This window comes from Syngnathoides biaculeatus, chromosome 17 (assembly GCF_019802595.1).
Source record: "Syngnathoides biaculeatus isolate LvHL_M chromosome 17, ASM1980259v1, whole genome shotgun sequence".
In the NCBI taxonomy this organism is placed as follows: domain Eukaryota; kingdom Metazoa; phylum Chordata; class Actinopteri; order Syngnathiformes; family Syngnathidae; genus Syngnathoides; species Syngnathoides biaculeatus.
In genome coordinates this window covers 14,816,736-14,843,660 of record NC_084656.1, presented here as the reverse complement: position 1 = coordinate 14,843,660, position 26,925 = coordinate 14,816,736, and the positions used below count along the sequence as shown (strand labels likewise).

The 26,925-nt window shown below is 38.8% G+C and overlaps 1 protein-coding gene across 7 annotated transcripts in view; it reads left to right on the top strand.

Moving 5' to 3' along the window:
* cntfr (ciliary neurotrophic factor receptor) overlaps positions 1-26,925 on the top strand; it is a 283,752-nt gene that overhangs the window by 103,741 nt on the left and 153,086 nt on the right. For 4 of the 7 annotated variants that reach the window (XM_061801928.1, XM_061801931.1, XM_061801929.1 and 1 more), the window contains one exon: positions 13,749-13,789. The exons of 1 other annotated variant lie outside the window; for it this stretch is intronic. The gene's annotated coding sequence lies outside the window, so the exon portion shown is untranslated. Of the gene's footprint in view, positions 1-2,540; positions 2,633-2,723; positions 2,819-13,748; positions 13,790-26,925 lie in introns of all 7 variants that reach the window. 2 more of the 7 variants (XM_061801930.1, XM_061801933.1) reach the window with 1 other exon arrangement.

Genomic DNA, 26,925 nt, shown 5'->3' with positions numbered 1-26,925 from the left:
TGTAGTAGAAAACTGCAGTGCTATCACAAATCTTAGTCCGACTTGGGGATTAGCCATTTATTAATAATTAATGTCTGAAAACAGTGCAGGAGTTATAAACATTGTATTTCATAAGAATCTATGGATGTAACTGTAAAATACCACCACAGCAGACTACTATTTCATAAATGAAAAATATTTATGCAAACTATTCCAAGGAGCTGTGACTGACTGTCAGTCAACTGGGAAAGGCTCCAGCTCACCCCCGACCCAAACAACAAGTGCTATAGAACATTGATTGACGTTTGTTTTTTTGTGTTAGCCTACACTCATACAGTCTTGTCATGATCCTGTGAAGTGCCAACACAGCAAAACGTGGATGCAAATTGATTTTATTCATAACTGGCTTTATTATAACAAAAGTAACTGATACATACAGTGTATTGTGGTTGTGCAACAACACAGTGTTATATATATTTTGTATGCGCGTTTAGGAGGAATTCAAATCCCGCTACCATTCTCAATGGATTTAATGGACCAGATTGTGAAACTGAATAACTTCAGGGAAGGCGCACGTGTGTGGAAAAAAACAAAACAGAACATACAAGGTTGATTGCTGTTCAACAAACAAACAAAAAAAAAAAAAGCCCACCACTAAATCAAGATACCACGAGAACACAGAACACTGTGGAATAGAGTACGTAGAATACATTTTAATGTCAATTACAAATATGTGCAATGAGATTGAAAGCAGCTCATTCTCTAATTCGGACATGTTTGTAAACATAAGAATCTCATCAGATTTCATGAATTGGTTGATTGGTGATTTAGTTGACGAGGATTTGCTGTAAGAAACTGTGCAACAGTGGTATTCAAATCCCTTTTTATCTGTCTGCTAAGACCCGTAGTAGATAGATAGTAGTGTGCTGAATGGTAAGCAGGACCAATGCTCATGCGCTCCGAGTGAACGTTTTCACCTTGAGAAGCCTCAATCAACGCCCCAAAACATCTCAAGGCTCGCATTTTCTTCCCCCAATTGAACTTGACAAGGTGCCAAGATCTCCATACTCTTTCCCTGATGTAAGTGTATGTGCTTGTGCGTGTGTACTGAGAAGGAGATGTTTGTTTGTGAACATGTCAGTACAAATGTGTTACTGAGCGTTAAAGCTGCCATTTTGAGTGTGTGTGTTTGTGTGTGTGTGTGTTTGTGTAGAGCCAGACTTACCAACATACACATGAAAATCCTTGTACGATACACTTTAGCAGTTGGTTTATTGCAGATAGAATGGGAACACAGTATTTTTCACAGTGGGTTGGCCTAAAGGTAGGAAATTTAAATGAGAGGCTCTTTAACACAGACCCCCCCCCCCCAAATAAATAAATAAATAAATACATTTCTGGAGTACTACTCCCACTGTGGTAACATCAATGCGTTTGAGAAATTGGACAGCACATTCAAAAAGTGCCTGAAATGCCCCAGTTGTACAATGCTACAAATTAATGCCCTGTGGATAAACAACTTGGCCCAAACACCGGCAGAATATGCCATCTGCTCTTCTCATTAGGGATATGTATTTTAGTTCTTTTATATCCCTTGTCACTTAATGGATATTGCCACAATACCTCTTGCCACATTCATCCTTACTCTTTAAATTTGTTGTTGTTGTTGTGTGCAACATTTATTTTCGTTTATGGGACTTTGTTATACGTGGCGACATTCTCTCATTTCTATTGTGTCTCTGCATTATACATATAAAATGGTATATTCCTCATTTGTGTCATGGGTAATGTGAAGCATATCCTGTCTGATATTGGGCAAGAAGTGCGGTACTCTTTCAATTGATAGCCAGTCAATCGAGGGCACTTTCTGTATGCACACAATGTCTTTTGACATTGAATAACTTACCTTTACTTTAGAGGGGAAAAAAAACAAACCAAAACATTAGCTCAGTGTTCTTTTCTTCCACCCAAGTGTTCATTATATTTTCAGAAGCCACATTTAAAATCCAATCGACCCATCAGCTCGGTGCCCAGAGGCGGCAGTCATACTAGCCTTCTGCCATTTCTGCCTCCAGATGTAGCGTTTACAGCTCCATCTGTCCTCTGATTCCTCTCGGTGACTCCCGGCAGTGGTGCGCAACCAACGGGTCTCAACCCTTTCATGATACTTTGTTTGTCACATAAATGTCATTGTCTGTCAGTCATGACAGCTGTACAATACTGCTCCCCTCCCCATCCAGAAAAACAGCAGTAAAGTAACACATTTTTTTTTCAAGAGCATTACATGTGTGCGTACTTGTGATTAAGGGGGTGAAAAATACATGACATGTCACTGTGTAAGCATGTGATCAACGGATTAGATTTCATTATGATGGTATGTTGAACAATCAATCAATTTCTGTCACACATTGAGCTTTCTCTTCCCCATCACAAATTCCTTGATTCCCTCTCAACACATTCCTAATACACTGTATGATTGGTCATAGACATTTTATGGTCCCTCATATTGCTTCCCTTAGAGCTTGACAAATATTGAATTGCATCCATTTTGTGTCCCCAAGGATGGGAAAGTAAGATGAGAGGAAGCTCATCATGTCAGAGACCCCTGTTTTGCCTCCTGTTTGGTAAAGTTTTGTTGAAGGACTTTTGAATGGTATTCACTCCGCATATACTGTAAGACGACTTCTAGTTTGTGTTATGTGAATGTGAGCGTTAATGGTTGTTTATCTCCATGTGTGCTGCAGCTGACTGGCAACCATCCACAGTGTACCTGCTTCTGACTAGAGTAAGCTGCTAAAACAGGCTCCAGCTCATCTGTGACCCTGAAGTAGGATAAGCGGTACAAAATGGATGGATGGATGAATGAATGTCATGGGAGTGGAAAGAGATTTATTGGAGCAATGAGTTTCTTAAATAAAACTCATAGATTAATATGTTCAAATACCCCTATTTGGGGGAACTGTTTAATTGTAAAATCCACATTGAAGCCCTCAACGTTTGCTTGAATGTTTGTTTATTCATCTGTGTATTTATGACCTATGTTTCTGTGGTAATGCTTCATGATCAGTGTATTAACATTGCGTTGAAATTGAATTGGCATTTTCATTTGTGAATGTTTATGGCACTACTGGTACTTCAAATAGACGAATTGTTTAAACAAGAGTACATATGGGACAGATTAAATATTGGTATATTTCTCCATTACTACACGCAATTTGTTTTAATTCTAGACTTAAACAATGTAGCCTCAAATTTCCTTTTTTCATACCGGCCATATGAAATTTGAGATTGGCTGTTAATGAGAACAGTTATGTTAGAACAATCAGAAAATCTAGTTCTTAATGCAACAGACATATGTCATCTATCTCCATGGATATTACTTAGCAATGGTAAAATCAATGTGACTTTTCCATCTGAGATTTTCTGCACAAAATTTAGGCTATGTGGACAAGTTAGCTACATCACTGCAGACAATTAATATTGTTCAAAGCATCAGAGAGTTTCTGGGATACATCGCAAGGCAGTTGTCACAATGAATTAAAACTGAATTAAAAAAAAATCTTACAATTACAGAGGAGAGCAGAGTTGAAAACTTCCAACATCACATTAAATGTGGCTATAAGGAGTACAATGTGTATGTAAGGCAAATGTAGTCAAGTCAAGCACTAATAAAAATACTGTAGCTAGTATAAATATATATATATATTATATATATATATATATATAAATAAAAATCAATTTAAAAATGATTCTTGGTAGTTAGATTTAAAAAAAAAAAAAAAAAAAAAAGCAGCATGTTCTTGCATCACTGTCATTCTCTCAGGGCTAATCTCTAATAGCGGTGGCCTTGGTTTGCACTCCATCCTGACTGGCTGTAGGGTGTTAATTAAAATAATCCCAAATTTTCAGTGCTGCACCAGCATTAACACCAAAGTAAAAGAACACTTTACTGAGTTGTCTAAGAACACTGCTGAGTCAGAGTTCATGAGGAGCTTAATTTCATTTTTTAATTGGCTGTGAGTAAAACTTATGGTGGGTACTTTCATTGACAAAGCATACATTCTAAATATTAGGATGATGAGTGACCGCCACACCCTCCTCGTTTCCTTGCTTATGTCCATCCCATCTTAAGTATGTCATGAGCTGAGCAATATCTACTGATTTATCATCCCCAGTCGTTGGTAAATTATTTCAATTATGTGTCAGTGTTATATCAGTACCATTATTCAAGAAACTGTGTGGATGAAAGTATGGTGTAAAACATAATAAAGGTACCCCTGAGTAAAATTTATTTGGGAAGTTGGTACATGTCTGTGATTATTAAACATAATGTACAACACAGATAACCTCAGTCAAGAAAGATTATGAATATTAATGGGAGAGAACCTCTATTTCCCACTGTATTCTAATTGTATATTGAAAATAGAAGACTCTCGAGGGGTTTGGGACTTCCTCTAGAATTACAATTCGCACAATGATGTACACGTATTGGTTTAAAAACAGTTGTACAATCTCGCTGGAGCGTAGATTCTGTTGTCACTAGACCCCAATATTTTTGGAAACCTCTACTTTTATATCATAAGCAGTCTGAAGGTATTCAAGTGTACATTGCTAATTTAGTTTAAAAAGAAAACACCATTAAATATGAAATCCAATCGTTTCTGTTTGCTTTCTGTTTGATTTAACTCTGATTGTGGTACGTCTGTATAGGAGCTTCTTCTGCTCTCCTTAAATAAGTAAAGTTGGGTTTAAATGAATTTCCAAGGACATAATGGAGTGTGCTGTGTTTCATTGTCATAACTCTGTTCCTTGCTCGCCCCCTAATCTCATGAGACAAAAAAAAAAAGGCCTACATGTGAGACGCAGGGAACATTTAATTATTTACATTAGCAGTGGGTGTATGGGCTGGCAGCAATCATGGCCAATCAAATCAGCCCCAATGTGTTTTTCTTTTTTTTTTTTTTTCTTTTTTGGAAGCAGAGTGCTTCCTTCCATGAGGCGGTGATAGCTTTATTATGGCTGGTCCTCTTAACAAAAAGTATCGTCTTAAGGGTCGGGGTTTTGCAGATGCCATGCGAGTATCATTCATCTGTGATTATCTGACATTATCATCATGTTACTATCAATACAGTCAGTTATCGGTTATGCTGAATGAGTTTTAGAAGAATCTCCTCCATAGGCCAAAAATGTGTTCTGTGCAGACAATATACTGAATGAGAAGGTAGGTAGAAAAGCTGTACTTGCTAGTACTACAACTTAACTTAAGCACTTACCATCAGTGTTATTCATGCCATATTTGCCTGCCGCTGATCCTGGTTGCTCTTCACAATGGCTACCATTGGTCCACTCCAGGTTCAGCAGTGCTATATTTTAAACACAAGTCATGAAACCTCTAACTTCTATTTCTTTACATGTTCCTCTCCCACAAAACCCACAAAAATAGTAATAGTTTATGTGCCACTTTTGAGTCAAATTACATGACCTCTCGGACTTTACAGCATCGAGGCACCATGGACTATAAATGGGGAAAACGATTAAAAAAACAAAATAAGAAAATAGAATGGACTGACATTGACTTTGTAGTGAAACAGAGACAGTGAGGTGACAGAGAGCCAGATGGTCTAATGATCGCAGGAAATATTACAGCTGGCAGGAGCACACCAACATTAATGACACCGCTCATGTAAGGGCTCTGAGAAGAGACTCTGTACTATTTCATCTTCCTAAGGGTGCATGCTCTAGGTGGGCAAATTTAGCTGTACTAGCAAGGTCAAGAAGCTCCCCTAATTATTGTACTGTTACTGGAAGGCAAACGTTTTTCTTTTTTTTTTTTTAACTTTCACTGTGCAATAGGAAATATGTGCACTGACCAAGCACTGGGTTTTCTATTCGAAAGATGAAGACGCAAGATATCAAATGTTGCTATCGTGTTGCTTTCAGCCATAGCGACAATAAAGCAACAAAATTCCGTGAAGAAATGTGATACTTCGTCCCAATACTCCCATGGTGACTTTTTAGAAATCTCAGTGTTTCGTTCAGTCCTTCAATCCCTTCTGTCTTATTGCTCTCAGAGGTCTCTATGAAATATTCTGACCGAGCTCCTACAGAGAGCACATAATTAGAAACCACTGAACCATGACTCTGACACGAGAGCTTTTCTCATATCTGTTTGGACAAGCTGGGTTGAAGGGGGGGGGGGGGAAGCTGTAAAACATCTTTATGGTCAGGATGCTACACCAACCTGAAATGTCCTTCATTACATTTAGATAGATATGTGGGAAAACGAGTGGGAGAGGGAAAAGTGAGTAAATGCGGCAAGATGGATACGTTGATAGATGGGGTTGAGGGGAGAGGAGAAATTGAAACCAGAAAAGAAGAGTTATGACTCGCCTCTATTTAGATCCTCTTTAATGACCAGTACTAAAATCATCAGTCATCTCCAGTACATTAATTGTTTGGCTTCCTCTGACATGCAATGATTTCTAAGACTCATAAAGATTAGATGCTTGAAAGAAGGAGCAAATCAATGGAGATTATCGCGGCAAATATATTCTTTAATTTCTTTAAAACTTCTGTGGGGTAGCAGTTGAGGAGTATGTTAAAATTTTGAATACAGTTGCAAGCACTTAAAATGCGAGTGATTGTTTGAAGGATGTCAGTAGACTAGAGAGCTGCTGAGGTGGTTGTTGAGCAAGATACCAAACCCAACTGAAAACAAGCGGGATCAACATAGAAGTGTGAGAATTATCCTCCATCAAATTGTTTTAAGATACAGCTCGTCCGATCAGACATAATCTGAAGTCTTACAATGCTTCAAAATAGTAATGTATGAACCTTTGGCTTGTTATTCAGTACCCCTAAAAGCAACCAGAACTTACATTGACGCTAGAACCACTTCATTTAGCCTCGTAAAATACCATTGATGGGTTAAACCGTTGCTTTTAAATGATCACCCAGAGATTCGCATTTTCTCGTTACAAAGTTGCGACCCATTTTTTATCGATGTCAAGAACAATAAAGAAGTTCAACTGAAAGCACGTAGTATATTTTCAAAAGCCATTTCTCATCAGAGTTTGATTTATCACCAAACGGCTTTTCTGGCGTTCGTTAACCAAAGGTTGAGCTGCTTTTTATTTGTTAACGTCATAAACTGGTAGCTAAAGCACGAGGCAGCTACACTTCTTGTGGCTTACCTCATATCTGTCATGAGGAAACCTGGTAAGCTTGGTAATGGGTCACAACTCACCTTTTTTTCCCAAAAATAAGAACTTTCCCCATTTTTTGACCAAATAAAATATATTGTTAGCTCTGATTTTGTCAGCCAATCATTTATTTGTGTCAGTGGTTCTGTTAAGCAGCAGTTTAACATCACGACTAGCAGACTCAAGATATCACAGGAAATTGCCATTTACTCAAATCGTGCCCCATGGATTTTGTGTTACACAATGATGTTAAAGTGTCTCTCTCTTTTGTTTATCTATGTGGGTACTTCTCAATTAGGGGGTCACGGTTTGACATTGTTGACTTTGACCCTGTATAGCTTCATTATGTTGTCATGGAGTAACTAGCTCGTTATTGTGCTGACGGCCTGTATTAGCGAAGGGCAGCAAAGCCGTTGGGACACTTTCATTACCTCATGCCCTTGGTGTGTTGTGGAGGTTCACATATAATCCCGCAAAAACACACACGTACACACACACACACACACACACACGCAAACAGACACATATCTTCACATAGACTTGACATATAGTATCAATACTCTTATATTTTTTAATTTTTATGATCCTCCCTTTCAGATAAATGAATGTCCAGCAGCCAAGGCTGTTAATTAACATTTATGGTTTTAGATGATCATTGAATCATTAGATTGCCTCTCATTGCCTTTGCGTCAAGAAACCAGGGAATAAAAATCCAATCTATGCCCCAGACTCATGGCCAAAGTAATGATGATGGTGATTGGTTTTATATTGTAAATGTAACAGTGCTCATCTTCTTTAGGTGTCAGTACTTTTCGGATGAGGTGAACTTTATCCATGTACACCACTCAACTGATATATAATAGCCCATTGCCTAATGTAAGGTTTACCACAGATGCCCTAAATTAACAGCATTGGTTAAAAAATATAAAGAATATACGGTATATCTTTTACAGTATATGTTGTTGAGCTGTTCCCTCCCACTTGGATTTGAACTGTATTCAATGTGGGTTTATGTGTCCATGGACTATCCGACCAACCTGTTTGGCCTCTCAGTAAATGGTTCCTAACTAACCTCTTGCAACCTCTGCTGACAGCAAATTGGCTCTGGTCTGACATGACTGCAGCGTTCAATGATTTAGTGCAGGATACCTCTTATACTACTTTTTTCACTATCGGGATCTGATCTTCTAAAAAGACCACCTCAAAGGGCTTCACGAGGCCTTAAACCTGCAGGTCATGTATTGTCACAGCCCTGTCACTATGCTTGGGATAACTTTAATGGACATTTAGCTGAAAAGGTTCCCTTTCTTAAAACAAGAAACTGAAAATTTGTGCATGAAAGTTGTTATAGAATATAGTTTTTATGAACTTTTACCACAAATTTGCCAATATCCCCAAATGAGAAAACTAAATTAGGGTTTCGGTAGAACAGATTGTGCATGGTTTTGGTTTGCATGTTGCATGTGATTTACTAGGATTCCATGTACATGCATTTCTCAAAATTTGACCTCTGGATTTAACCCGTTACAGTTCTGAACGGTTGCTAAAGGGTACTTCTGTTAAACTCCAGGGAATGCATAGCCTTATTGTTGTCTGAGTAATTTAAAAATGGGTTGCTGACTGCATTTTTAAAGGCTCAAAAGTAACTTTCGACGAGGAATCGTGAGCGCATGTCAGCGTTTCAGACGATCTTTCCTCCAACACTGTAATGATTTGAATGATTGTTAATTTAATTTATTAACCAAACACAATCAAGACAATGCCGATCATTTACCTCCCTTATCGTCTGCACCCAATCCACACATGATCACAATCCACAAACAGACGAAGCATAGAACAGATATCTGACTCAGTGGTCCCAAACAGCTGTCTGCCAATCTTCTTAACATGTTCTGTGGCCAAAGGATGCCCCGTGTTTGCTTCATGTTTATTCAAATCTCAGATTATGTGTTCACAGCAAATGTGTGAGCAGTCTGACGGTCAAAGATAAGGTGGCGGGTATTTCATCAGGCTTAGCCAACCTCTCCCAAGCCCTAACAAGCCTCAGGTGCCTTTGCGTGTTGGCTTTTTCCCCTTGCATCCCCTCATTTTCATGTCAATTTCATGCCATTTTTGTAACTGTCAGTCTCTGCTACAGATGCCAGCCCTCAAATTACTTCCCCCTTCTTCTGGGAGACATTCAAGACACTTTTCATCCATTTCTCCTTGTTTTTTGCTCAATCCCCACTTTTCACAATGTCAACCCCTTTTGATCTTTGCAGATATCGATCCACTTGACCTCGTGATTTGGTTCTCCCTTATTAGTTACATTTTTACCAACATCAATTGTCTTTCCTTTCCCCTTTTTTCAGTCCTTTCCAGCTCTCACACGAGCTCAATCATCTGTAGGATAGGTTTGTAATTTTATTAGACCCCAATGATTTAGTCTCCATCACTCTATTTCAATGTTGACCTTTTTCCAAGTGAGCTATTCTTTTCTATTCTATTTTAACCATATGATATAAAATTCATTTTACAATATATTTATAATTATTTATATTATATATATTGTGTGTGTGTGTGTGTATATATATATATATATATATATATTTAATTTAAGTCAATATTTTTTTTACCGCTCCTGACTGACTAGCAGCTGACGGTCTACCCGCGAGTTATTTGATATCTCTTATCAGGTCAACATATATTCACATATCTCAAATGTCAACTTTTAATCACACATGCTCCTTATACAGTATGGGTTTTTTTTCTTGAAATTGGAAATGGTGACATTTACTGCTTCTGGAATGATTGAAATGTTTTTTCAGCCAAGTTGTAAAACATGGTAAAAATACAATATTGCTTGAGAAGCATTGTACTGCACTATAATGGAATCAGGCAACTGTACGAAAGGAAAATGAATCAGATTGGTGCGGTAGTTAAATATCACGCTTAACTTTTGAACTTAAGGCGACAATTCTCAGATTAGCTTACAAAACAATGCTATTGGATTTGACACTTTGTTGTGATTATATAGTTAAGTTATATATAGTACTTGAGATTTGTAATATTTTGTTCACCTTGTTAGCAACCTATGACTGCTATATATATATATATATATATATATATATGTAGAGTGAGAGAGAGAGAGAGTTTTTTTTTGTGCAGTGCACTGTACTTTAGTGGCTCCAATGGTTCATTGATTTATTGTAGCGGCCCCTCCTTTATTCCCCCAAATGTCCTCATGATTGTCTACTCTATCGCCTATTCTGAAAGCAAAGTGCATTCGTTAAAGACAACAATTATTTTCCCATTTGTTGCCATGACATCTATTTGAATGTCATGGAGCATGGTGATAAAACACCTCAATTAAGTTGTTTCAAGTTTTTGTTTGATGTATTTAATTAGTGCTTGATTTTAGTAGAGCATGTATATACACTTTGATACTAGGAAAGCAACAGGCTCTCATTTGAATTTCATTTGAATTAGCGCCTCGCCAGGTTGTCGGATGTCGCATTAGGGGATCCATGATCAAAAGATGAGATTTGCTGGCTTTGAGCCCATTTTGGCCCATTTCCAATATTCTGACCATATATTGAGCACTGCTTTTAAGTCTGGTTCCTAATGAAGCTTTGGTCTCAGCAAAAGATCCAACAAAATACTACAATCAAATGCAGCTCAACTTCTTCCTCTAAAACACACATTTTAATAAGGGTTGAAATCATGGCACTCAAACACATGTACTGCATATTTATTAGAAAATAGATCATCAGGTGCACACAAGAGCATTCATTTGTTTCACACATTCATACATTTTTTTAAACCACTCTGACATTTTAGCTCTAATCTCTCCTATATCCCTTTTGTATGTCAACATAATCAATTCACTGCTTGAACCCAAAAATAATTCTGCCCTTACAGAAATACTCCACACACGCTGCAGTTATGACTGACTATTAGGGGGGAGCACAGATTTTGGCGTGTTGTTAAGATGTAGGAGATGTCTGAGAGTGTAATTAGCGCCGATCTGCTTTAATCCCCTCTTTACTTTGCTTCTATATATTTAGCTCTTCATTTCTTTTTGTTGCTATTTTCTTGCAAAATAATGTATTCTCTATGAATAATTTTAGGCCAGCCAACTAATGCTGCCAACTTCCATTCAAGGGACTACGCATTGGCCTGAGGGACTAGCTTTTGCTGATTTGCTTGTTTGTTTTATGTTGGCACATTATTTTTTTTTTGTGCTTTTTGCTTGTGTGACCTTTTTATGTCCTGTCATTGGAGGATTGAACAAGTGCTGAGCTGTAAAAATTAAGTCTGAAGTAAACAAGATGAATATGAATGTATTGGTGCATGCAAAAGACATCCGTGCTGAGTAGAGTTGAGTTGAGATAATGTGTGTTTATAAAAGGTGATGCTAGAAAGCCAGAAGGTGTTGCTGTACCAGAGTGTTAGCATGCCACCTGCAACTCTTTTTTTTTTTTTTTTTTTCTCCTTCCTGCCTTGCTGGCACCAAGGAATGAAGGTTTGAATGAAGGTAAACAGCAGCCAGAGAGCAAAAGCGTTCAAGGCTTATGGCTTTATAAAGGCATGCAGTCATATGACATAACATTATCTTTATATCACAAAAAATGTACACACAATGTGATTTTTGTTCTGCTGTGATTTACTGTAGATTGTCAACTAGGTCAGATTTTGATGAAAATTAGTGATAGCGTTTGTGAACCTCAATATCTGATTCAAATACTTTTCATGCATTTAAATGTTTTCTTCATCAACATGAATTCTCAGCTACTTCTTGTACTACGAAACCATAATGTACGATGTGCAAATCATTCATCAAATAACTACCAACCTGAAAAGAAATTTAAGTTTATACATTGCCCATAGGTGTGATTGTGAGTCCGGCTCTTGTCTGTCTCTGTGTCCTGCGATTAGCTGGCAACCAGTTCAGGGTGTACCCCGCCTTGTGCCCGTTGACAGCTAGGATAGGCTCCAGTACTCCCAGTGACCCTTGTGAGGATAAGCGGCTAAGAAAATGGATGGCTGGATATACATCACAAAGTTAGGAAGCTACACAATAACAAACCAAGAAACCAATATCTTTTTTTCCAACTATGACTGACCAAGGTACTTTAAACATAAAATAAATTGTGATATAACATATAAACATATAAATAACATCATCCAGGAACAGTAAATTAAAATGTACAGAAAAATGACAAAACATATTGTTGCAAAGTTTGGCAAATGAGGCCACGATCACTTCATCTTACAAAACTCTTTGGGACAACATGAAACATTTGGTCTGCAGACCTCGATGAAATGACAAATGTTTTGGGGAAACTAGTCCATCCATCCATCCATCCATCCATCCATCCAGCCATCCATTCATTTTCTACCGCTAATCTATTCAGGGTCATGAGGGAGCTGCAGCCTATACCGGTTGACTCCATATAGAAAAGTACGTCCAACTCATATGCAAAAGCAATTTAGAGTCTTCCAATAAGATCACTTACATGTTTTTGCAATGTGGCAGAAATCTGGAGTACCTGCGAAAAACCCATGCAGGCTCAGATAGAACATCCAAATTCCACATAGAAAGGCTGGAGCTTGGATTTAAGCCCACAACCTTTTGCTGGGTGGCAGGCATGCTAACCACACACATCATTGTACCACGGACAGACCGACACAGAGGAAAAACTGCTCACTGACTTGATTGGGACGTTTGACTTTTCCGCTGGCTGACAGCATTTGAAGTTTTATTGAATTGGATTTTTTTCCCTCTTAAATCTCAAATGCTCAATTTCAGGGCTCAGCCCATCTTATCCTCTTGTAGCTCTTCTAGTTAAACCTTGGCTATTCTGCTGTAATAGAGTTATTTCAGCTTTAATATCCGGCACCAGACTGCTTCATCAGGCTTGTGACGTGGCTGCAGCAACAGCCGTTTTACAACACGGACGATTTGGGTTGATGCGTGTTGCATGCTAAGTTACCATGAAGTGAGCTAAGTGCTCGTGTGCTTGAGTGAGTGTGTGCGTGTGTCTTCACGTGTGTGCTTGTGCATGGTAGCAGACAGTGTGAAAAGCGTGTAATAGGCTCACCTGTCCCTGGCTGTAGAATGATGGGCAGGTGGAGCGAATGGAAGCCAGACGGAAAGAAGGAGGTAAAAAAAAAATGAATGCAGACAGAAGACCTCACTCATTCTGCGAGATTGCATTTAGGTTTTGACCTGTCTGCATATGGCTCTTGTTTGTACAGGAATTGACCAAGAAAATTATAATGATCAGATCCAAGGGTGTGTGTGTCAGAACCTTAGTTTTTTTTTTTTTTTTTTTTTTTTTTTTTAAAGCATAATGTATTCATTTTTTATAACCTTGTATACAAATTGAAAAAATATCCCACTTTTGGTGTATTTCGGAATGATTCTTTTAATCGCAGGAGATGAGGGCTTGTCCAAGGAAATTTCAAATATTAAATGAATGATGTTGGTAATGAAAGAATTTTGCCAGGCTAAATAGGGATTTTTTTTTGCTGTTCAAATCCTTTAAATAATGTTGTGATAATGTTGTGATTTCTATTCAACAGGGTGAAGAAGAGGATCGTGCTGACGTTGCATCTTCTCTAAGGTAATTTTTTTATGAATATGTTAAGATACGGTTGTGTTTTTATCCCTAAACCTGCGTAATTTTCTCATTGTTCTACAGATCTTAGTATTACAAAGCCATAAATTGTTCTCTTGCACTGGTGTTAGTAACAACAATTTATGTATGTATATAAAACATAAAGAGGTTGTATATGATGCAACACTGAACACTTTGAAAGAGAATAATGATATATTTGAGTTCTAACAGTAAAATACTAATTAATAAAATGTTCATTATTATGGGCTTTATTGCTGTTACTCATGTTGAACAGTAATTTGGGTGCCTTATGAGGCTACATGATAGCTCAGATTGGAAACATCGCTCAGTATGATCAAAACACTGCAAAGACACTGTCAATACTGTATGAAGAGAAATGGCCTTACATTTTGATGACACTGCACTTGACATCCTGTTTAGAAATAAGAATTGTATCATTTGATTTAAGCGGAGGTCCCAACGAGAGTGTCGTAACCTCCACTGGCCCGTCAGTGTCACGTCTGCCTCAGTGTCAGCCGCCTGTCTGTGGCTGCATTTCGTGGCCATGTTGACGTATGTGTCAGCGGTGGGTGGCTTGATGTTTGTGTGTGTGTGTGTGGTGTGTGTGTGCGTGTGCGCGCGCATATGTAAGATGGCGGGTGTTGAAAAGATTCAGTGAAGGCAGCTAGAGTTGCTCTGTCCAGAAAACATGCACATACACACGCACAGACGCACACCTGTCCGACAGAGTGGACACACATGAAGCAATCTATCGAGATTCCATGCATGCCGATGCCACGTTGCCATATTGACTGCCAAAGTCTGTAAGGTTACATTCACATAAGTCCTGGACTGCCGCAATGCTTTGAACGTTTATGCTCGGTGTTTATTCACTTAAAAGACAACTTTAACAGATGCCACTTAAGTTTTACAAAAATAGTAATTTGTACGGGCATTTCTGTTTGCATAATAAGTCAGACCAAGCTTTTGCACAGGATAAATTGAATGTTTTAAGATCTTGCTGAAGAAGGTTGACCTTATTTGGGTTTTGCAAAACATAAAAGTCAGTTGCTAAATGCACGGCACTTTCAGTCCTTCTGTGTATTTTGCTCTGGCCTTGTTCAAAAAGTTTGCTTTTGACCTTTAAAAAAATGACATTTACTTCATAGTTACGAAATTCTTGGCTGTAAATGGGTTTTATGCTAATGGTAATCGCTGGTGAAACGTGTAATAACTGACTTGTATATGTATGCAGAAAAACCGAGACCAAACGGTTGAGAAGACTGACTGACATTTTCGTCAATGACCTTTCAGCGACTGTGTAAAAAGACGAGAATCGTGGTACAATGGGAGACTATACACAAGTGAGATAATGCATTGTTAGCGCCAATCAAGAAACTATTTTCCGAAAGGAGTTCGTCTGACCATGTGGTTTCAGGAAAATGTATAATCTGGGGTTTTACTTTTTTCTTTGAAGAAAACACGTCATTTGAGGCTACTGTTTCCACATATAATTATAAAAAATTATATTTCCACCCCCCCTTCCCCCTACAGACATTTATTCAAAAAACTTATTTTTTTTTTTCTTGAAATGGTCTGCGGTCACAAATCTCCAATTACAGAGATACACGAATAAACTACTGACACCAAGTACATGAAATTCAGCAAAGGTCTTAAATATGTCGGGTAACATCATAGACCAGGGGTTGGCAACTTTGCCACACTTGTCACGGGTGGCACTCCATGGCATAAACACGGGCGCCCTGGGAGTTAAACTGCTGACCACTTTCTCATTCATGTCATAAGAAAACCTTTAGGACTTGGGGGGTGGTGTTTCCGGGTATCGTAAACAAGCTAGCCGCCTCAAAGTTGTAGTTAAAAGTCTCAGAGAATGAACAAGCTATGGCATTGCATATTACATTACAAAGTATGAGAAGCCGGATGTACTGTATCTGGGTATACGGTATTGGAAATGGTTTTATATTTTGTGTCATCATTTAACTTTGCAATAAAGCTGCTAATGGCACACGCATTGAAGAAAATTTCAAACTGACACTCCATGTCACAAATTGCTGATCGCTGTTCTAAACTATTGTAGTAGTCCATCCATCCTTTTTCTTTGCTGCTTATCCTCACGAGGTTCGCGGGGAGTGCTGGAGCCTATCCCAGCTGTCAACAGGCAGGAGGCCGGGTACACCCTGAACTGGTTGCCAGCCAATCGCAGGGCACATAGAGACAGACACCTAGGGGCAATTTTGAGTCTCCAATTAATGCGTATTTTTGGGATGTGGGAGGAAACCAGAGTGCCCAGAGAAAATCCACACAGGCATGGGGACAACATGCAAACTCCACACAGGCGGATTGAACCAGGGTCCTCAGAACTATGAGGCCAACCCTTTACCAGCTGATCCATCCTCCCACCTTTGTAGTAGTTCACTCTCCCATTTTTTTTTAATAGAAATAAATATTTATCTACCCATCATTCCAAAATAGATGTAGTCTGCTTGTTTAGTCTTAGTTATCCTGAAAGTTTTAGTCTGAAGGTTTTGACAACTGCTGTAGCCTTGGTTTATGGCCAGTGGTGAAATGTAAGTGAGCAATAAATATAACACAGCTGCACAGTGAAACAGATACACCTTTTTTGTCGCTTTTTTTTTACGCATTTTTTTATCATATATTTTATTTATGTGTTTGCTGGAGCAGAGTCTAGTTTGACAAGGTCACAGTTGGAAATTCACAGAGATAAAGTTAGTATCTGTACTTATATACAGTACATAGTATGTCAAAGAAGTTGAAAATGTCGATGGATGACTGTTGTAATGCACTCATAGTGAAGCATAATTTCAGAGCGGAATCAATTTTAATATTATTGAGATTGGAATTCTGAACCTCATTTCAAAGGATCAATGGCTTTCCCCTTATTAGGTGGTATCAGCTAATCTAATTTGGGGCATTTTCACAATTTCTTCCCATTGTTCATTCAAAGAATGAACTACTGTAAATACATAATGGGGAAGCGTCTTTTCTTCTTCTTCTTCTCTTTCTGTGGACCCTTGCAGCTCTCTTAATGGCATTCAGGTCAGCAAAGTGCTTTGTAGACGACTCACCGTGCCAACCGTACAAGTGTGTGGATCTCCTGCCTGTGTGTGAGGTCGCTAGTGATGTGTGTGTGCCTGTTTTGATCCCTTGGCGTCACCCTCTCACCCTAATCGTCATTACAGTCAGTCTGTGTCTAGTGCTTAGTACACATATGTGATTATATTCGACAGGGATTTGTGAAGATCATAGAAAATGGACCAGCTTCTATTTTAGTTCACACAATGCAGTTAAAATCGTGTAATTTTTGTTTTTAATCAGATGGGTATTTTTGCACGGCAATCGTTTCAAATATTATTTGCAGCATTGTTATTGGACCATCTAACATGCTATCCAGCCATCCATTTTCCTTGCTGCTTATCCTCACAAGGGTTGCAGGGAGTGCCAGCTGTCAACGGGCAGGAGGCAGGGTACACTCTGAACTGGTTGCCAGACAATCGCAGGGCACATGGAGACAAATAGCCGCACTGACAATCACATCTAGGGGCAATTTAGAGTGTCCAATTATTGTTGCATGGTTTTGGGATGTGGGAGGAAACCGGAGAGCCCAGAGGAAACCCACGCAGACAAGGGGAGAAAATGCAAACACCACACAGGCAGGTCCGGGATTGAACCTGGGACCTCAGAACTGTGAGGCCACCGCTTTACCAGCTGATCCACTGTGCCCATCTGACATGCTTTTTCTTTTTTTTTCAAATTCATGTTGCTATTATAGTGTACTCGCAATCATAAAACCCATTTTTCAAAGAACTAGATCAAGTAAATGAATGAGAATATTTAGTTGTGCTTACAACACAACATATGGAGTGATTCGTTGTTTTGTAATACAATGTGGCTTGGTTATCACCATGAGTTCAATTCAGTTTGTAAGAAAAAAAACGCCACCCTCATTTCTGTTTGGAAAAAATGACGTGTGGAGAGCTCATGAAATTGAGTCCGCAGTGAATACGTTTGTAAGATCGGTTTTGTAATGAATTTGCTCCGCATAGTCATCCACATCATGTATTGAAAGGCTTGTTAATGTTACCCTAAATATACTGTGTATTTTTTGGATAACACTAATCACTTCATTTGATTCCAGTTTTATTACTGTGGTACTTGTTTGGCGTGTTGTTGATTGTGAATACTGGATTGGCTGTCCGGTGATGTCAGTCATTTCGTCTTTGTTTTCTTGACAAGCTGGGGCTTGCGATGTTCCAGAGTCAGTATTAGTATCACTGACGGCAACCTCTGACCTGAGCACTGTTGACGTGGCATGATAAGATAAAGCATATCATACCAGAAGGGCAGAGTCCCGAGGATGCTGACAGGCATGATCTCTGTCTCACTCTCACTCCCCCCCCCTCAGTTGAACCCCAGGCTGCGTTGACAGTGCCCATGTAGCCTGTGCCCTCCGACAAGGCCAAATTAAGATCCACACCAGTCGCCGTCCCCACAACCGAGAATTGCTGACAAGGGAGTCATAAACTGAGGAATTGTATTAACCCAGCTGCGCCCTCGCTTATATGACATAGCCCGACAGCGGGAACTCTAAAGTGGAATGCCCGTGAGATTGACTTGGAATTCAACCAAATTTGGGGGGGAAATTCACCCATAAAACCTATATGATCAGCTGTTATTTGAAGAAGGGGAAAATCCGTTTTTGTCCCCGCTCGAGGTAATTTCCTTTTTACTGCACATTTTGTGCTTTGTTCTTCCTGCTCATGCAGTATAATCCTTAACACAGTTATTAGACAACCCCTTATTGAGCTCTCATTAGGGCTTCTTTGAGGAACTTGGAAATGAAGCAGAATAACATTAAAACACTAAAAGAGTATGTTTCCATTCAAGAATGCAAATGTATTACTGATAACAGTGGCTTAAGTAGTGTAAATCCAAAAGTGACAGTTTAACCACAGAATGTGACATTTTCCATGTTTTCTCTGGGTGAAAGTATTTTGAAAAAAATATGAACAAATAGAAGGTTGCCTTTCGTCCACCTGAGCTTTTCTCTATTTTCGAAACCTTGTGCTTTTGCTAGAAAATGCTGAAAAACACATTGGGGCTTGAAGCCACTCAATTCATACTGTTGGCTGACAAGGCAAGGGCCAGAATTAAAGTTAACAATATTGACTTGCCACATTGACAAGGGAGAAGTGAGCACTGAGCTAGCAAGCGAGGCGCCGTGTTGCTGACGAGACACTGGATGCTGTGACAAGCTGTTTGCTATTCCACACCCACGGCAGCGTGGCTGGGGTCACATTGACAAATCCAGTCTGGGGAAACCTGAGCCTATCTTTCCAACAAACATTGATAGTGCTTGCATGTGTGTATCCGTTGATGGGGATTAGCAAACTTGTGTGAGTTTGTGCTGGCTGGCCCTGGTTGCTGTTGGAGGTCAATGCTTGTGCCTTTTAATGTCACTGTATTTGTGTGTGTGCGCGTTTGCAAGGCTGCAAGAAGTAAAGCTGATATTACAATGACAAAGGATAAGAATTTTAATGAGACAAAAAGGAGGATCTGGGTACGTTTACTTGGAGGATGGAAGGGGCTTTGGCGCCATTGTTATTCTTCTTTGTCATTCTGCCCTTCTTATCTCTCTATTAAAAAATTATCTCTGACTCTTTGGCTCCAACTTTCCTCACCTATCTGCTTTCCTTGAATTTATCTCATTATTTTCATTGTCTATTATTTTGATGTTAAAAAAAATCAGTCCGTGCTTTTTTCTCATCTTGATCCGAATGTGCATAGATTTTTTTTTCTTTAATACTCAAGCTTATACTTGTAGCTAAACATTGTAAATCTGAACTGTATGCACATAAGGCTGATTGTTAGACATGTCAGTACTGTAAAGATATCTGGATATAGATTAACAGTGTTGGATAAAGTATTGCCTTTTACTTGTGAAACTCTGTTCTAAAATGAAAACTTTATAATCTGCATTATTGGTTAGTGGAGCAGAGCTTCATTCTAATGATACCTCATAGTTTTTTGTTCACTTGAGCAAGTAGTATTCACCCTGCGTAAAATCATGTACTATTCTGCAATTGTATTTGTATTTTATTTTTCAAAGCGTAGTGATGTACATTTCCCCCCTTTCAGTGGGTGGCTTTCCATCAATATTTAGGAAAGTGTGAGGACCATATGGTTAATAATGTGACAGATACACTGCAATGTCTGAATATGGCATGCAATATGTATGTCACACGTCCATTAAATCTAATTTGTCCATTAAGAGTGTTTTCAGTGTGCTGCTCTCTGACTCCTTGACTCCACCCCCACCTGCCTCATTTGCCTCGCCATCCAGGGTTGTTTTCGGTCTGGTCACTACTCCAACAGACTCATTGATTTCAACCTTTCACTATCTCTCTCTATTCCCCTCCCTCTTTTTTCTTTCTTTTTCTCATGTCTTTCTAATAAACACATCTCCCCAACACACACAATAAATGAAACACACTCTCTCTCAGAATCTTTGCCATAGCCCCCCCCCTTGCATAGCACCGACTCTAATTGCAATCAATTAGGAAACTTCAGAAGGCTGAAATCGGAGCTGTGACATGGGGCATCCGCTGAGCTGCCAGAGAGAGAGAGAGAGAATGTTTGGTGCGGAGGGATGAGCTAATGGTAATGATGTGATTGATGTGGCCACAGCAGCTGAAAGTCACATCATTTTTCACACCAGGTATTGATCCATCACAACCTCCTCCTTTTAGCTCCTAGGTTCAGTGCGGTGTAGTTCAGCTACCATGTTTAGAGGGTTGGAGTGCCTCCAACGGGAATTAATTCTCCTGAATGATGCTTGCAATTATGTTTAAAAAAAAATTATTACTAGTTTGAAGAAGGGACTTCGGCAGATGGGATACAATGTTTGCAATGATTGAGCAGTGATTTTGACTATCCACAATCAAAGCACAAGGAAGTTATGTATTGATTGATTTATTTTCAGTTATTTCATAGTATAGTACTGAAATTGCTTGACTGAGTTCCATAAAACCTTGGCCAAGGGACCAAAAAGAACAACTTCGATTTAACAACTTTTCCTGGCACACAGTTGACCCTGATTCAAAATGGCTCAACCAGGAAATAGTGAAATAACAACAGAAAATGAATGTGGAAAAGGTAAAAAAGCTCTACAAACAATACAATAGTCAGTGCTAATTTTAATAATTGAGGCACAATGCAAATCAGGGTAACCCCAGAGATGCCCCTAACCTTTTCATACTTGAAAACTCTGACCATACATTTGTGCTATCAAGGATAACATGTATGGTGACCCTGGGTGGATGTTCCTTCTTCAGATGGCAGTGGACATACATCACACGCATGCCAGTGATTAATATTTCATGCTATTTGTCTTTTCCCACCCATTTTTGGAACAGATCTTTTGTTTGTTTTTTTTGTTGTTTTTTTAATATGTGTTGCAAAAGACACATATTTAATAAGTTGACACTCACAGCTGAGGTCTCACAAGATTTATTGTGCTCTCACGTGATGTCACACATTGCAGTGGTTCAAGATTGGAAATTATGTGCAGCTTCAAAGGCATCATTTTGGGCAAAAGCATTAAGCCAATCTGAAAATAGTTAGATCATTCCAAACATTCTTTTTCTTCTAAAATCTGACACACACAAAAAAAATGTTGTCCATCTGCCTTGTGTATTTAAAAAAAAAAAAAATCATGGCACTCTAAACTGCATGAACTTAAGATTTACCTACCATAAATAACTCCTCTAAAAGTGCAGCAGCTGGTGAGCAAGGTTGCACCGCAGCCACACACCTATATTTAAATCAAGTTGAAAATATTAAATACAGTCATGCTTAACAGTATTTAAATAGCAGCACATTTTGTTGCTTGCAGACAGCATGAAATCACTTGTCAAAGTCTCACATCTCTGCAGGAAACCACACGGTTTTCATAGCATGCAGCTGTAGTCTACTGTAATGGAGTCAAGAAAAGCTGATCAAACATCTTCCTGACCTTTCCCATTTCTTTATTTCAATTTTGTTTGCGTATGGTGAACTGATTGGTCCCAAGATGCACTCCCAGGGAAGGCTTGACTTGAATAAAGTCTTTTATAGAAGTACTGTGCAAGAAGCTTCTTCCAATGAAAGTCACGTTTTTCCTCCCCAAAGGCAAATATGATCTGTAAATGCTCCTTCACAGAAACCACGCAGTTTCTTTACAGCTTTATGTGGTATGTTACCATCTTGGACTTTACATAATCATTTGATGCAAAGCTTGTAAATTAATAAAACTGACTTTTTTTTTTATGTGTAGCCAAGGGTGTAAGTGTTTTTTTAAAGGCATACTATGTAGTTTATGGTCCCGTGTTTAGCTGTCTTTGCCTCAGGGCCTACAAATCCTTTTATCTTGTCACCCTTATGCATGTGTGTGTGTGTGTGTGTGTGTGTGTGTGTGTGTGCGTGTGACAAAAAGCAAAGCATGCAAGAGAGAGTGTGTGAGATAGCAAGATAGGGAGATGGGATGATCAATACTGAGACGTCAGGAGGTCTGCTTCTCACACACGGAGAGAGAGAGGGAACAGGACACCCAGCAGTGATTGGAGGAGAAAGAAACAGTGAGGCAAAATAAGTCAGGAGGAGGAGGTGAGGGGGATGGCTATCTGCCAGGCGGGGCAGATCATTTTGGGGGCTTGCTTGTGTACAGTATCAAGAAGCGAAAGAGACGTCATGATGATGACAAAAAGCAGAATCATGGAATGAAGTTAATGACATAAATGTAACATTATTTAAAAAATATACAAAAGCGGTGTGGGACTGTTTAGTGGTGAGCATGTGCATTGTGGGACAGGCTTTCAGGATAGATTGGACTGAACAAAAGGTACAGTTACTCAAGGAGAGCAAGGCTGGCTCAAGGCAAATTTAGGCCAGTGGAAAAAAGTAGGCGTGTAAACATGAAACACACTGCAAAAATTCTGAATCTTCATCTTATTTCAAGTCAAAACTAATCTGATTAAATTCACAATAAGACTCACCATGGACAAAGTAGAACAACTGTCACTTTTTTCGACCTTTTTTTTTTGTGCTGAAGTTTAGGGGAAATTGTCAAATAAAGGTTTGGATTGAAACAAATTGACATTTTCTATAAACAAGTTACTTTTTCGGTGATGAGTCTTATTTTAAGTGTAATAAGATTTTTTTTTTAATAGAAAATTGTTTTTTTTTTCTTTTGCATTCCTGAGTTTTAATATGCACAAAAGGAAGGATAAGATCAACATCCTTACTTTCTCATACACATAGATCATCCATTCATATTTTGGAGCGCTTATTTTGTTCAGGATCCCAGGTGAGCAAAAGCCTTCCCAAGAGATTATGCCATAATCATACATCTTTGTGACTTTCAACAGGGTTCAAAATCCTGTTCAAGCGCCTGTCCCATTATTGTGACTCAAGATCATCTTCTTAAAGTAATAAACAAAAGTAAATGTATTTATAACATTTGTTTTGATGCATAATTCAGGCAACATAAACATCAAATGGGGAACTGAGGGATCTTTATTCCTCAAGATCTAAAGCGTCGACATTGACACCCATAATGAATATTTAAACCTTGATGACCCTACCCCCCATATGTCAGTAAATGATTTATCATTCTCTTCCACATCTCTATTTTTGTACCTTTTGTCTTCTTTTTATCTTGCTTTTTTTTATTTGACAACTTTCTTTTTTTTCTTCCAATCGCTGCCATCCCAGATTTTTCAAATCTTTAATCAAGGCAGAACCACAAAGGGACGAGACAGTTAGTGCATGGCTGTGAATTTCAACATCCAATGATTAAGTTTCCCTCTGGGTTCGGTAAATATTATTGTTTAGTGCATGACGATAAGATGGCGTGTACGGTCCTTGTGTTGTCAGATGTATTGGATAAAAATATATATATTGTAAAAAAAAAAAAAAAGGAATTGTGACTTCCTTCAAGCTTGAGCCAAAATGACCAAGCTTGCTTACAGGACTTAATGAAATTACTTTCCCTAAGGCATAACAGTTTTTCAATATGAAACAAATGGATGTAATGAAACTTTTCTGACTCATAAGGCTTAGTCTGATTTGTATCATGACAGGAAAAGGAGGATTTTATTTCACTTAGCACATTAACGAAACATCGAGTTCACAAGGACCTAAAAAAAAACAAATAGAAGAAATGTGTACTTGCAGTCTTCGGGATCATTATTTTTGGAAGTTTTTTTTTTAAAGCTTATAACGGGCAGCATTAACATTCATAGTTTGCACAGCTTGAAAATAGCCTCAAGAAAGCACACTGAAATCATCTTTGTTGCAAGCTTGTCCTCACAAAAAAAAAATAGATATGAATTCCTGCCCTGAGAAATTAGATCAAAAATAATTTAGGTTCAATACATCACAGCACACCATGCCATCATATACATGAAACAGAAGTGGATAAGAAGGCTTCTTGAGCACAGATTTCTTGTCTTCAATGTGAAAGTTTGGTCTTGTGAGTGCGAAGGATTGGTTTCCGTTTTTATTTTCGGAGACAATTGATTTGCTCAGAGACCTCAAGCGGTCGACTCGCAGGTTGCACAATAGAGTAGAATACGTGCAATGTGTGTGTGTTTGTTGGAAAGACAAAGTGAAAGTCAGATAGGGTGGGACAGTGTGTGACGGCCACGCACGTTTGTGCCTTCCTGCAGCCATAATGCATTAGTGTAAGCTGATCCTCCTCCTCCCTAGTGGCTCCTAACCTTGGGACGGACTGAGATGCAGGTTGCAAAGATTTACTCAGATAAAAATATGACTATTGGCAGACATCACTGGAGATATCTATTACATTGGTGCTTTCTGTGAGTTTAATTTGTTATGTGACCAGGCGCGTAACAAAAGACACTTGTACATCTCAAATCAGGATTTCCCAAATGAACAGAAAAAAAAGGAAGGGAGCCCCAGAAAACACAACCCAAAATTCTGTATTTTTTTTGTAAAGAAAAAAAAACAAGTCCAATAGTTTACAACTATCGAGATGCTAGTTTCCTTAGTCCATCTATAGCATTTCATTGTGTGTGTTAGCATTAAACTCACAAACTTTTACAAGACATTATAATTTAGTTAAACCCACAATGTAACAGGTTCCTGTGCTTTATCATTATTCTAAAAATAAATTTGGTCATAACTTACCGATAAATTAGTTGCAGTATTCTACGTTGAATCAGTGCTGCACTCACTACACCCCTATATAACTTGTGTTGTAATCTATTTTTACAAGATAATCTGCTCAGATAAATATACAGGTATTCCCAACCCATTTTAGAAGGAAAACATGCTAAGCAACACTTTTAAATCAATGACAATACTTGTTCAATGTGGAACTGATTACTAAATGAAAATAGATTAAATGTAAAGACAGCAAACCGACCTTTCCAAAGCAATTACTTGCATAGGACGTTAAAATAATGTCACATTTTCAGAAATAGAGATCTGACAGTCATATGTTTATTATCCTCACACTCAGATTTGGTGATTTGGCTTATGAGGATAAGCTTTACTTTGATGGGGCAGGTAGAAACATCCTCCCTCAAAGATTACTCTTTGACCTCCAATATTAAAAGCATTCCTAAATGCAAAGGTGTCATTTACTAACTCAGAATGACAATCTCTCTCCTGCACACACACACACACACATTTACACATGCACACATGCCTTGGGTCTGAGAAGGCCTTATTATGTGAGCCAGAGGAAATGCAGACACAGCAGAGGACAGGCCACCCATTGATCTGAGTATAGACTCTTGGACTTCCCTGGCTCGGCTCTCCTTTCTCTCTCACTGCAACCCCACACTGTCTATGTCGTTTTTAAACCTTCCTGTCTGTGTTCTTTATGTTGTCTATAGTCCGTCTTCCCCAAATTTTGTGTCTGTGTTTTGCCATCCGGTTGTTGTCTTTATTATCACTTTCTGCCCCCTTGAGTGCACTATTCCACTCTCATGGCACTATTGCTGATACTCTGTCTGTTTTCTAGTGTTATAATCCGCCCAAAGAGCACGCAGCGTTCCTGTGTATTTGCACCTTCTCTCACCTGAGCCTTTTCCCTTTGTCTCAAGAGTGCTTTCCTCCTCTCTCTCATTCTCTGGTACCCAGGAGGAAATTGTTGTTCAGTAATGAAAGTGTGCTTGAGCAAGCCGTAGAGGCCTGAGTTGGTCCTCAAGTGCCTGGCCAGCCTCACCAGTACTACTAGATTTGAACTCTGAAAGAGATGCAAGCGCTCTAAGTACTGTTAAGTGATTGCAGCTCTTTTCATCTAAGATTCTTGGAATCGTTGATAGAAATGTTGAAAGAAAAGCACAATAAAATAATCAATTGTATACAAATCTGCAAAATATGTCCAAAAAGACAGACCCCCCCACCCCAAAAAACCCACCTAATATATGAGAAAAGCTGGATTGATGGATTTATGTAAGATTCATTTTCCAGCACTTCAGGGGACTAAGCAAAGTGCATATTCCTTAGCACTCGCTCAAACATCTCTTACTTACTGAACGTCCTGAGCTTCTGATTAGGTGATGGAATGTTTTCAGCACTTATTACCATAATGTGCTGAATTTCATTATCATCAGTCCAATCCCTTAGGGAGTGCTCAGAAGGCCTTTTCCTTCATTTTGTTCAAAAATGTATATGAGGTGTGTCAGAGAAGGTCCAGGACTGGTGTCACAAAATGTATGCTACTTCTAATCTGTACAAACTACAAGTTTTCTATTTTGAAGAAATCCCCCTGGATTGCTCTACAATTGGCTGGCAACCAGTTCAGGGTGTACCCCGCCTCCTTCCCGATAATAGCTGGGATAGGCTGCAGCACTCCCGCGGCCCTTATGAGGATAAGCGGCTCAGAAAATGGAATGGTGGATGGATGGCTTACGTAGTGGGTACATTACCAACATACTGTAAGCACTCCCCACCCCCACACTGACAACTTGAATGAACATTTGAGTATGTGCTGGTTAACACAACGTAACGCTGATGGGGCTGTTAAAAATGATGATAATAATTTTGATTTATATAAGAAATTTACCAGTTCAGGGTGTAGTCTGTCTTTCGCC